The following is a 12,032-nucleotide window of genomic DNA, read 5'->3' as shown; positions in this document are numbered from 1 at the left end:
TTTTATTTTATTTTTTTAAAGATTTATTTGTTTATGCATATAAGAGCTGGGGTATAGGCCAGAGATGGGGGGTTGGGGGTGGTGAGAGGATTCACCAGAGACAGTGGGGAACAGAACAGGCAGGTCGACCAAAGTACACTGCTGAGGGGAGCAGTGGGCTGTCAGGAGAGGTCTGCTGCACCATGTGGGTTGCTCCCTGGCTGGGGATCGAACTCGTGCTGCAGAAGCTGCGAATCGCTTCATAGTGCAGTGCTTAACCCCTTGGGCCACCAGGGAGGCCCCTAGATATTTTTTATAATGATTTTTTTAAAGATTTTGTTTATACAAGAGCTGGGGTACAGGCCAGATGTGTGGGAGGGTGAGAGGATTCACCAGAGACAGAGTGGGGAACAGAATGGGCAGACAGACTGAAAACACTGCTGAGGGGAGCAGTGAGAGACACAGGAGAGGTCTGCTGTGCCATGTGGGTATCTCCCTGGCTGGCCAGGAACTGAACCAGCACTGCAGAGGCTGCAGACAGCTTCACAGCGCTGCGCTCAACCCGCTGCGCCACCAGGGAGGCCCTCAAGCTAGATTTTTAATAGTGGAAACACATCTTAGTATTTATTACATGGAAAGTTCCCTGAGACTACACACCTAAAGATGCAGTGAAGAGTAAACAGCTGTTTCTCCAAGCACTTGCTAGCAGTCTTTTTGTATATTAATTCAAAAAAAGACACACAAGTATGTCTTTTTGTGTGTTAATTGAAACTTGAGTTTAAGCTTTTGGGAACCAGGAACTTTACCCTTTTATATGTTCAAGAAGATCCTCTGTGGCCAAAGCCAAGAGTGGTTTTTAACACCTCTTCACTCCTGGTGACATATAATTCTTTGATGTAGATAGTTGACATTTTCTCAATTTTATGTGAAGTGTAAATAAACTAGAAAACCTGTACTCTTTATTGATTTGTATCATGAGTTGTGTGTAAAAATGTGTACTTTCTAAGTAAAGAGGAACTTTAACACTCCTATAGACACTCCTCTCCCCAGCTAGATTGTTGCTCTTCCAAGCCCCTTCTATCTAGCAGTTCTGTCTTTTTTGCTATCCCTGCAAGCTCATGCCCCCTCCCCCCTTCACTGCTTTATTTCCTTAGCTGGCTTTTATCTGTCTCAAACAATGTTGATTATTTGCTATCACTATCTCCTAGAAAAGCAGTGTAGGGACCTATTCTATTTTGTTGATTACAAAATCACTTTTCCCCTGTGGCACAGGTGCTTAACACCTTCTATCAATGGTAATAATAAAACCCTTACTGAAATATTTGTTGGTTTGTTTCCTGAACTGCCATTTTTGCAGATAAATTTTCCTATTGAAGATTTTGAACAGAAGATTTCTACTCTATTCAGTGAAGTGTGTAGAGGTTATCAGGCATCATACTTCATTTTTTTTCCCTTCATGGTCTTTTCTCTCAATGTAAATTCAAATGATACAGAAGTCTCCCACCTACGCTTTCTACCCCTAATCTAAATCTCCTTCCTGAAGGTAACACTTTCAACTTTTTTTTTAAAGGTTTATTTATTTATACATACAAGAACTGGTATGTAAGCCAGAAGTGCAGGGGTGTGAGAGGATTCACCAGAGAGAGTGGGAAGCAGAACAGGCAGATCAAATGAAATACACTGCTGAGGGAGCAGCGGACAGATGAGGCAGGAAAGGTCTGCTGCGCCATGTGGGTTGCTCCCTGGCTGGCTGGGATCAAACTCATGCTGCAGTGGCTGGCGATAGCTTGATAGCACTGTTTTTAACCCTTGCCCACTAGGGAAACCCCATATTTTTTTTTTTTTTTTTTTTTTGGTCAACTCTTAACTTTGTCATCTGTCTGTTTCCCTAAAGTCAGAGATCCTTGAAGTAGTTTGGGTAAAAGGGAATGGGTTCCGGATGAGAAAGGAAAAGTGCTTGGTCCACAGCCTTAGTACTTTGAATTTTTAGTATCCAGGTACTCATCCAAAAAGTGTACGAAATGTCTGTGGGAAAGAAAATATTTTTTTTTTTAAGTTGAAAACAAGACTAATGTGAGAACTATTTCCTTTACCAAGACTCACCTCGGCTTTCTTCACTTCCAGGTAAAAATAAACATTCCTTGCTCCAGACTCTCCACCACACGGGCATGGAGAGGTTCCTTTCCACCCAGAGCATAAGTCAAGTTTTGTCTTTGGAACTTTAGCAACCAGATGAAGTTGGTTGGCCTCTTAGAAGATGCATAATGTCTCTGGGGCCTCCCTTGTGGCGCAGGGGTTAAAGTCTCAACACTATCAAGCTATCAGGGAGCTAAACCACAAATGGCACAGCAGACCTCTCCTGTCTCTCTCGCTGCTCCCCTCACCAGTGTATTTCAGTCAATCCCGGGTTCTGCTACTCACTCTTGTCTCTGGTGAATCCAATCCTCACACACACACACCCCTCTGGCCTGCACCCCAGCTCTTGCATAAATAAATAAATAAAAATAAATTTAAAAAATTAATAAATAGGGGCCTCCCCGGTGGTGCAGCGGTTGAGCGCTGGGCTGCAAAGCTGCCCGCAGCCTGTGCGGCGCCGGTTTGATCCCCGGCTGCTCCCCGGCCACTGGAGGAGGGTCCCACATGGTGCGCAGACCTCTCCTGCCGCCCGCTGCTCCCCTCAGCAGTGTACTTCGGTCCTTCTACCTTCTCTGCTCCCTGCTCTGGCTCTGGTGAATTCTTTCACCCTCCCGCGCTTCTGACTGTACCCAGTGCTTGTATAAATAAATAAATCAATCTTTAAAAATATATATATATAAATAAAATAAAAATTAATAAATAAATGTTTCTGAAATTATTAGTAAAAAATCTGATGTTTGAAAACAAAAAATATGCTAAAATGAGTAAGAAGCCCAAGTCCTGTCTCCTCCAGCTGAGAGCATGGCACAGTGTTATGGTTTAACTGGGGTAATGTCCTAACTGAAATTCTAAATGATTGTTCTGATTTTTTAAATTTCATGTTCCTTGCTATACTGGAAAGATGGGTTTACGCCCACCTGCCCTGGGGCATATCTAATTCGAATTTCCTGTGTTGTTCCTAACTGTAATGTTGCTAGGCAACTTTTGCAGAATCCACAGGCTTGTGGTAATGTAGTAACTAAGTAAAAATCTTGCCTCTAAGTTTTAGGAGGACAAACTTGAACTGTTTATTCCCTGTAGACAGATGACTTAGCAAGTAAAGAGGGTTAATAACTCCATTGTCAGCCCATTCACCTCCCTTGGCAGCGAAACAAGCAAGATTCCTGTCCTTGCAATTCCTGAATCACCCTCTCAAATACTTTATAGAGCACATGAATATACGTGCCTGTTCTTATGTACATGAATTGTGCACTTTGGAGTGAAAGGTGGTCCTTCAAAACTAGGAACTAATTTGTGATATAGAGTCTATATGAATTTTTTCATAAGACTAGCCAGACTTTATCCAAAACTGAATTTTTTCCTAGCTCATGCTTTTGATTTTGGAGCAATAATAACTTTCTCCAAACAAGAGCCTACTCTGATATATTTCTATTAATTTTTTTAAAAAATTTTTTATTTATACAAGAACTAGGGTACAGGTCAGAGGCGCAGGAGGGTGAGAGAATTCACCAGAGACAGAGAGGGAAGCAGAACAGGCAGACGTACCAAAGACACTGCTGAGGGGAGTAGTGGGCGAGGCAGGAGAGGTCTGCCACACTATGTGGGAATCTCCCTGGCCGGGTGGGAATTGAACCCGCGCTGCAGAGGCTGTGCACAGCTTCATAGTGCGGTGCACAGGAATTAATTTTTTTAAAAGACATGTTGGTCAGGTCTCCCTGGTAGTGCAAGGGATTAAGTCTCAATACTATGAAGCCATCTGCAGCCACTGCAGCACAAGTTTGATCCCCAGCCAGGGAGCTAGCCAACATGGAGCAATAGACCTTTTCTGTCTCTCCCACTGCTCCCCTTAGCTGTGTATATCAGTCAATCTGCCTGTTCTGCTCCCCACTCTGTCTCTGGTGAATCCTCTCGCCTCCCCCCACCTCTAGCCTACATCCCAGCTCTTGTATGCATAAATAAATAAATATTTTTTTTTAAAAAAGACATGTTGGTCAATTTTTTTCACTTAAATACCAAATAATATGCTAAAATAAGCTCAACTGTCTTTCTTCATCTTCACTGCTATCTTTCCCTTTCCCTTAATGCTAGTTCTCTCAGCAAAACTCACCTTACTTCAACCTGCTCTGTTACCAACTGCCAGTTGGCCCCAGGAATCCAGATCTCAAGCTAGAATGTGGTAACTCCTACCACTCAGGTATAGATTAGATTTCTCTACCCTGTCACTTGCCTTAATACCCTCTGATGAAAACCATTGTTTGACCGTTTCACCACATGTTCATCAGCTCACCCTAATACAGTATAATCATATCCATTTCTTTCTTAGAGGATTAAATATAAGACTAGCATTGTCCCTTACAGGAGTGATAATAAATGTATGTACTTCTAATTATAGCAATGTTGCTTGAGAATAATCCACACTTGTTGATGACTTTATAGTCAGTGAATGGAATAAATGACTCCTTATGTCCCCAAAATAAGTTTAATTTAATGACAGTTGAGTTAGTGTACAACAGGGGGAATAATCAAATCAGAACAGATAGTATCAATATAATAAGAACTTGAAAAGTATAATTCAGAGAAAGTGACTGATCAAAAGCTTGTATTTTAGTGAAATAGATATCATTTCTTGTCATGCCTAATTAATCGTTAAGGACTGTTAAATAGTATTTTTATTTATCCTTCTAGCATTTATGTAAGGTAGATCAAGGGCAGATTTCATCGTATTCTTTAGTTATGACTACAGCAATGCTATGAATCATGAATAAAAAGTTTGAGGATCTAAAATGTTTATTCAATTTCTGCTTGGGATCTTCAGCTACAAGAGATCATGCTAAGGTACTTAAAAGTTGTCCTCTAGACTGTACCCCAGTTCTTCTATGCAAAAATAAACAAAATCTTTTTTTTAAAATTCATTTTAATAGACTTTGTTTTTTGGGTTTTTTTTTAAAGATTTATTTTATTTATTTATACAAGCACTGGGTACAGTCAGAAGCACAGGAGGGTGGGAGAATTCACCAGAGCCAGGGCGGGGAACAGAGCAGGCAGATGGACAAAGTACATTGCTGAAGGGAGCAGCCGGTGGCAGGAGAGGTCTGCGCGCCATGTGGGACCCTTGCCAGGCGGCCGGGGATCAAACTGGCGCTGCAGAGGCCGTGGGCAGCTTCGCAACCCAGCGCTCAACCGCAGAACCACCGGGGAGGCCCCTAAACAAAATCTTTTTAAAAAAAAATAAGTTGTGTCTCTGCACACATAAAACCATGGCCATAGCCAGCCTTATTAGTGAAAGAAGCCTTCAGTCTACTCAGTTATCTCAATCTTTACCATGACAGTCTACTGCAGTTAGGCCCGTGCAAATGATACCAACTTCTAGACTATCCCAAGAAATAATACTGAGTACTGTCCACGTGGTTCCTAGATAAGAGGAGTTCTCAACCAATATATTAAAATTTATAGCTCTGTAAAGCAATTAACCAAAACATAATGCTTCTTATTTGCTTTTTTCATAACTCCTTTCTACTAGAACAGAACCAGGTAGCCCCATTTTCTCCAATATTCCATTTTTTTTCTCCTTTACAGAGACACAAAGGGCTACTTGTCTCTATATTCGTCATCAGTTTCAGTAATTCACTGCAAAGGTCACTTCATAAAAATGTTGTAAACAGGAAGAATTGTAAGTAAGTGCCCAACAGAATGCCAGTGCTCAATATACATTCTGGTAATTGATTAATTGCCTCACCTCTTGGGTTTAGTGGCTTACACAGGAAATAACCTGGATGACCAGGAAGACTGCCAGTTGTTTGCTGGCCGCCAGGTGATTATTTAAACCAGCTTTGTTCAGATTACTGCATCACAAAAGATGTGATGACGCTTCCCCCATGAGGTCAGGAGCTCTGTCTCATTAGGGAAGAGAAAGGAGATAAGGCAGACATCCCATGCTGGTCTTTTGTGTAGCAACAGGCATGTGTTTGGGTATTGCTATGTTGTGATGACTCAGTGGTGAGTCAGTTTTAAAGTTCTGTAAAAGGCCTTGTTCAGCTCAGACAAAATTGCTAGATGAGCTCATCCAGCAGCTGGTTGGGTAGAAAACACCCAGCAGTGTAGATACAATCAGCTGATTGGTGGTGTAAATGTGTACAAAGAAAAACATACTGGGGAGGATGAACTAGTTCTTGAGTGCAGAAATCAGCCCTACTTGGCATCATCTACAGAGCGCATGCTATGTTAAATAACATCAACGTCCACCATCCTACCTGCTGCCTCTTACCTTAATACAGATGAGGGCTTTTTCTCTGTGCTGCCAGCGCTCTCGTAAACATGGTGAATTTTCCTAAAACCTGTTGGATTTTGTATAAGAAGTGTGGTAATCATCAATCCCACAAAGTGACACAGTACAAGAACATGATTCTCTGTATGCCCAGGGAAAACAGACTTATGATGGGAATCAGAGTGGCCCTGGTGGGCAAACTAAGCCAATTTCCTGGGAATAGGCTATAGTTACAAAGAAGATTGTGCTGAGACTTAAATATACTGGGGCCAACTGCAGGTCTAAGAGAAAGTTGCCAATCAACAAATGCAAATGGGAGGAATTAAAAAAAGAAATTCAGGCCAAGTGGTCCTGTTCTAAGCATCCCCTTTTGTTTATTATGAGGACAATAACAACTAGAGGTTGCATTTACTTCAACAACAACAAAAATACAAGACCAAATATAAGAAATGTCCTAAGTACTACAAAGAGCTTGGGTGCTTTTGAGGGAAGTGAGAAAGATATAGTGCCACTTATATCTTTATACAGTGTAAAGCCAGATGCTTTATATATTGTTTAATCTTTACAGGAAGCCTCTAAAAGAGAGGTTTTCTTTTTTTTAATGGAGGTAATTTTTTTTTAAAGATTTATTTTATTTATGCATCCAAGAACTGGAGTATAGGCCAGAGATGTGGGGGTGGTGGTGAGAGATTCACTAGAGACAGAGTGGGGAGCAGAACAGGTAGATCCACTGAAATACACCGCTGAGGGGAACAGTGGGAGAGACAGGAGAGGTCTGTTGCCCCATGTGGGTAACTCCGGGTCTGGGGATGGATTCATGCTGCAGTGAACTTATGCCCCAGTAGCTAGTGATAGCTTGATGTGGCTGGCAATAGCTTGATAGCACTGAGATTTTAACCCCTGGCCACCAGGGAGGCCCTTGAGATGGTGTTTCTGAGATTGTTACTGTTAAAAACACTAGCTAGTTCTGCCCAGGAAGAATGAGGTGAGGTGAGGGTGAGAACTAACTGGGAGACTTGATGAAGGCAGGGTGGCTGCCCCCAGTTGGTGTGCCAGACTAGTACGCAGTGTCTGCAAGGACAGCAGGGCATGCTCTATGTTATGCATAAGGGGAGTAGGTCCAGAGAGTTAAACTTGCACCTTTATGTTTTTGTTTTACCATAAAGCCCACATGTATTTTAAGTTCTAAAGGGAGGGAGGATAAAAAAATTTCTAAAATTAAGGGGAATGTTCACAAAGATTGACATTATCCTGTGTTATGGAGGACATGGAGAAATGTATTTTTGTCTACTATGAGGATGGATGTAAATTGGTATTTTAATTGTGGGGTTTTTTTTTGGTAAAGGTTTTATTTATTTATTTATACAAGCACTGGGTACAATCAGAAGCATGGGAGGGTGAGAGAATTCACCAGAGTCAGAGCAGGGAACAGAATAGGCAGACGGACGAAATACACTGCTGAGGGGAGCAGCGGGCTCAGCAGGAGAGGTCTGCGCACCATGTGGGACCCTCGCTGGTGGCCGGGGATTGAACCGGCACTGCAGAGGCTGCGGGCAGCTTCGCAGCCTAGTGCTCAACCGCTGTACCACCAGGGGAGGCCCTTAATTGTTTTTAAGATTTATTTATTTATGTATACAAGAGCTGGGGTACCCGCCAGAGATGTTGGGGGGAGGGTGAGAGGATTCACCAGAGACAGAGCGTGGAACAGAACAGGTAGACTGACCAGAACAGGCAGACTGACGGAAGCACACTGCTGAGGGGAGCAGCGGGTGAGTCAGGAGAGGTCTGCTGTGCCATGTGGATAGCTCCCTGTCTGGCAGGGGATCGAACTCGTGCTGCAGAGGCTGCGAATTGCTTCATAGTGCAGTGCTTAACCCCTTGTGCCACCAGGGAGGCCCCTAAAATGGTATTTTTAAATGATCATTTCAATATATTCTGTTACAATTTAAATGTTTATATGTTTTGACCTAGAAATTGTACTTAACCATTGGTGCAGTTTGCAAAAATATGTAAAAGAATGTTTAACACACTAGCAAGCTGGCTGTGTATCTGAGGCATACAGCAGGGGAGGAGGAGGGAGAGGGGTCAACACAGGGGAGGGAAGAGCACAAGGGACTGTGCTGATGGATCCCGGACCTATGTTGGTAGGAGAATTATGGGGATACACCTAGGGGAGAAATCAAATATTGCCAAAAAATTCACAGCAATGTAAGACTCTCTCTCGCTCTCTTTTTATATATATATATATTATATAATATATATATCTGTCTATATATATATAATCCTCTCTATTTCTATATCTATATATGAATATGAATATATATATGAATATGAATGCTTAACACTGTATTAGTTCACTCAAAGAGTAGTTAATGAGATTTCCCTGTGGGCTGGGCCCCCTTCTAAACCTTCACAACACAGCAATGAAGCGAATGAAATATCTGAGTTCTCTGGTGAAGACAGACAATATCTAAGGAATTGAATGTACAAAAAATATCAAGTAGTGATAAGTGCTCTTAAAAAGGGGGTTAATGGAGTGAGAAGTAGTAAAGGATTGGCAAAAAGTTCTACTTTAAATAGCGTGGTAGAGGAAGGCCTTTCTGAGGAGGTGGTTTTTGAGCAGGAACCTGAATGAAGGGTGGTAATCAGCCAGCTGGAGATCTGGCAGTAGTATGTTTAAGGCGTTACTTAAAATACCAAAAATTGGAAGCCACCCAAATGTCCATTTAAATATTAAGTAACGAGAGTTTGCAAGATGAGTAGGGATATATACATGTACATAGTGAAAGGGTACCTAACACATTAAAATATAATAAATTTGAACTTCTAAGTGCAGCATAAAAGGCTTCTTATCCCTGGTTACCAGCTTCAGAACACTAACTTAGCCAGGAACACAGTTTGAGGGGTAGGATTGCTCACCACGCACCTGCCAATGGCGACTAGATCACCTGCCTTCCCTGCTAGGTCATTTTTAAGCAACCAAGACTTAAGTATTTCATGTGCATCCTGATTCCCACCCGCTACAACCAAGCTCTGCTGCTCTGTAGACCAATTGTTAGAAACAACACAAGAGCACAGAAAAATGACAAATATTAGAGAGATACACAGGGCCTCCCTGGTGGCTCAAGAGGTTAAGTCGCAGCACTGTAAAGCTATCCACAGCCACTGCAGCATGAGTTCGGTCCCTGGCCAGAGAGGTGACCCACATGGCGCAGCAGAACTCTCTGTCTCACCCGCTGCTCCTTTCAGCAGTGTATTTCAGTCAATCTGTCTGTTCTGCTCCCCACTCTGTCTCTGATGACTCCCCTCACCTCCCCACCTCTGGCCTGTACCCCAGTTCTTGTATGCATAAATTAATAAGTCTTTTTTAAAAAAGATTCACAAAATGTATTCTGTGCTCTTGTATAATTTCTAACAATATTTCTATTGGTTATTTTGGATTTCTAGGTATACCATCATATAATTGATAATAATTATTTTCTTCTTCCTAGTACTTCTGGCTCTTATTATGTTCATTATCTAAATGCATTCACTCCCCTTCCAGAACAACACTAAATAACAGGAGAGGTGTTCAATGGCCAATTAGCTCAGTTGGCTAAAGTATGGTGCTAGTACTAGGAGAGGTGGTGTGTGTCCTTGTCTAATTCCTGACTTTAATGGCGATTTTTTAAAGATTTATTTATTTATGCATACAAGAACTGGGGTGTAGGCCCAATGCGGGGGGTGAGAGGATTCACCAGCGACAGCGTGGGGAGCAGAACAGGCAGATCGACTGAGATACACTGCTGAGGGGAGCAGCGGGCAAGGCAGGTCTGCTGTGCTATGTGGGTTGCTCCCTGGCTGGCTGGGGATCGAACTGGTGCTGCAGTGGCTGGTGAAAGCTTGATAGCTCTGTCTTTAATGCCTATGCCACCAAATCAACCAATAGCCTTTACCATGAAACTGTAGAGTATAATGCAGAATACCAAATACTGCCAGCCACCTGCCCATTCATTAGGACCGAGCTTAGAAGTGTTGAATGTCACTAGGAATAAATGGCTGGGATTTGGGACTTTTTAGGCCTGGCAGAGTGATTTGCCCTATAAGTCCATGTGTGAGAATAATATTTAGTTCCACCCTATAGTCACAAGAATTGTAGCAGGCATCTTAGGACTGAATCTAAGATGCCCTCAGAAGTATTTCTTTGGTTTATGCTTGTTATAAAACCAAAAGTCGTTGTCAGACTGGACAAAACTAGTGTCCCAGATCTGCTGTGGGCATTCCCTCCTTAGTGTCATTCCCACAGACTTGAGTAGGCATCAGGTCTTCCCATAACTTACCCTGTTTCCTCCTAACATGAAATGACTTCCTTCAGGGTTAGAGAGACCAGGCACAGCTGGTTGATTTGGTTTAGGTGATGGAGCCAGGGATATGTGTTGTGGTTGGCTCCTGAAACTCCATGGTGCCTCCTGCTGGTGACCTGCCCCCAACATCTTTCATAGCGCCTTTTGTTCCTTAGCTAGTTCCTTTACGATTTGAAAAGTACCCACAAATTTTCACTAGCTTCACGATAATCCGCTTTTCTATTGTTCCTGGTTTTTTGTTTAAAAGAACATGAGGCAATTTTGGTATATCTGAAGAGCCTTAAGGCAGTAGGGAAACCACTTGCCTGATCAGTTTTTTCTGGGTGAAAAAACATCTGGTAAGTGTACAAGATGCTCCCAGCAGGGACCTATTGCCTTTTTTTGCCCTCTTCAGCACAAAAGCCCAGGAGCAGAGCTTTCGCATTTTAAAGATAAGGCAACCCCCTCTGAGCCTCAGAGATTTTACCTCTTTGCTTTTTCATAGAAATTGTAGCATTTGTCTGGAGGGTGCTGGGACTGATTCTGTAACCCAGGTTAGAGTTGTTTCCCACATCCCTTTCTTAGGCTGGGGCTGAGGGTAGGGTTTGGGGGAGGTGCTTAGGCTTGTGGAGAGCTTTTGGAAACCTGTGAGTCCTGGGAAAATCCTGCAGAAGACAGGTAAAAATAGAGCAAAAACCCCATTTTCTTTCACCTGAATGCAGAAAAGTGAGCAGAAAAAGCTTTTGCCAGATAATTTTCATTTTAACTACTCACGCAGTTATCCTGAATCTTGAACGTTCTTTAGTCTTTAGAACCCTAGACTAGTCTTTAGAACCCCAGACTAGCTTTACTAGCAACCATCCGCACATCAGCTGGTCTTCCCTGAAGGAAATATGCCACCTCCTTCGGTTTTTCATGTCCCATTCCAGAAAGACAAGTAGGGAACAAACCAGCAGCCTGCCTCTGCCCTTTTTTCTGGGGCACTAGGAAAGCATGTTCTTTTGATCTGATGGATAATCAGGCCTACCAGCACATTCCAGCTTAGCCCTGCTCAAGTCATCTGGCAAAGATCTGGATGAAGGGAGAAATATCCTGGAATCTGAGTAAGAGCAGGTCAATAACTTACGTCTGGAAAGCACAGCTGGTCTGGTAGGCCCAGTGGAGCGCCTGGTCGGCTGGTAGGAGAGGGCTGCGAGGCTGGAGTACCACCCCGACTTCACTCATTGTTCTTCCCCTACCCCACATTGCCAGCCCCTCTCTGAGCCTCAAGAGACTTAGGTGTGTATTTAAAGGTCTGTCAAGAATGAAAATTGGATCTGTGGGAGATTAAG

Source organism: Talpa occidentalis, unplaced genomic scaffold (assembly GCF_014898055.3).
Source record: "Talpa occidentalis isolate TD23 unplaced genomic scaffold, MPIMG_talOcc4v2.1 talOcc4.3, whole genome shotgun sequence".
In the NCBI taxonomy this organism is placed as follows: Eukaryota; Metazoa; Chordata; class Mammalia; order Eulipotyphla; family Talpidae; genus Talpa; species Talpa occidentalis.
Note: the sequence above shows the minus strand (reverse complement) of the source record.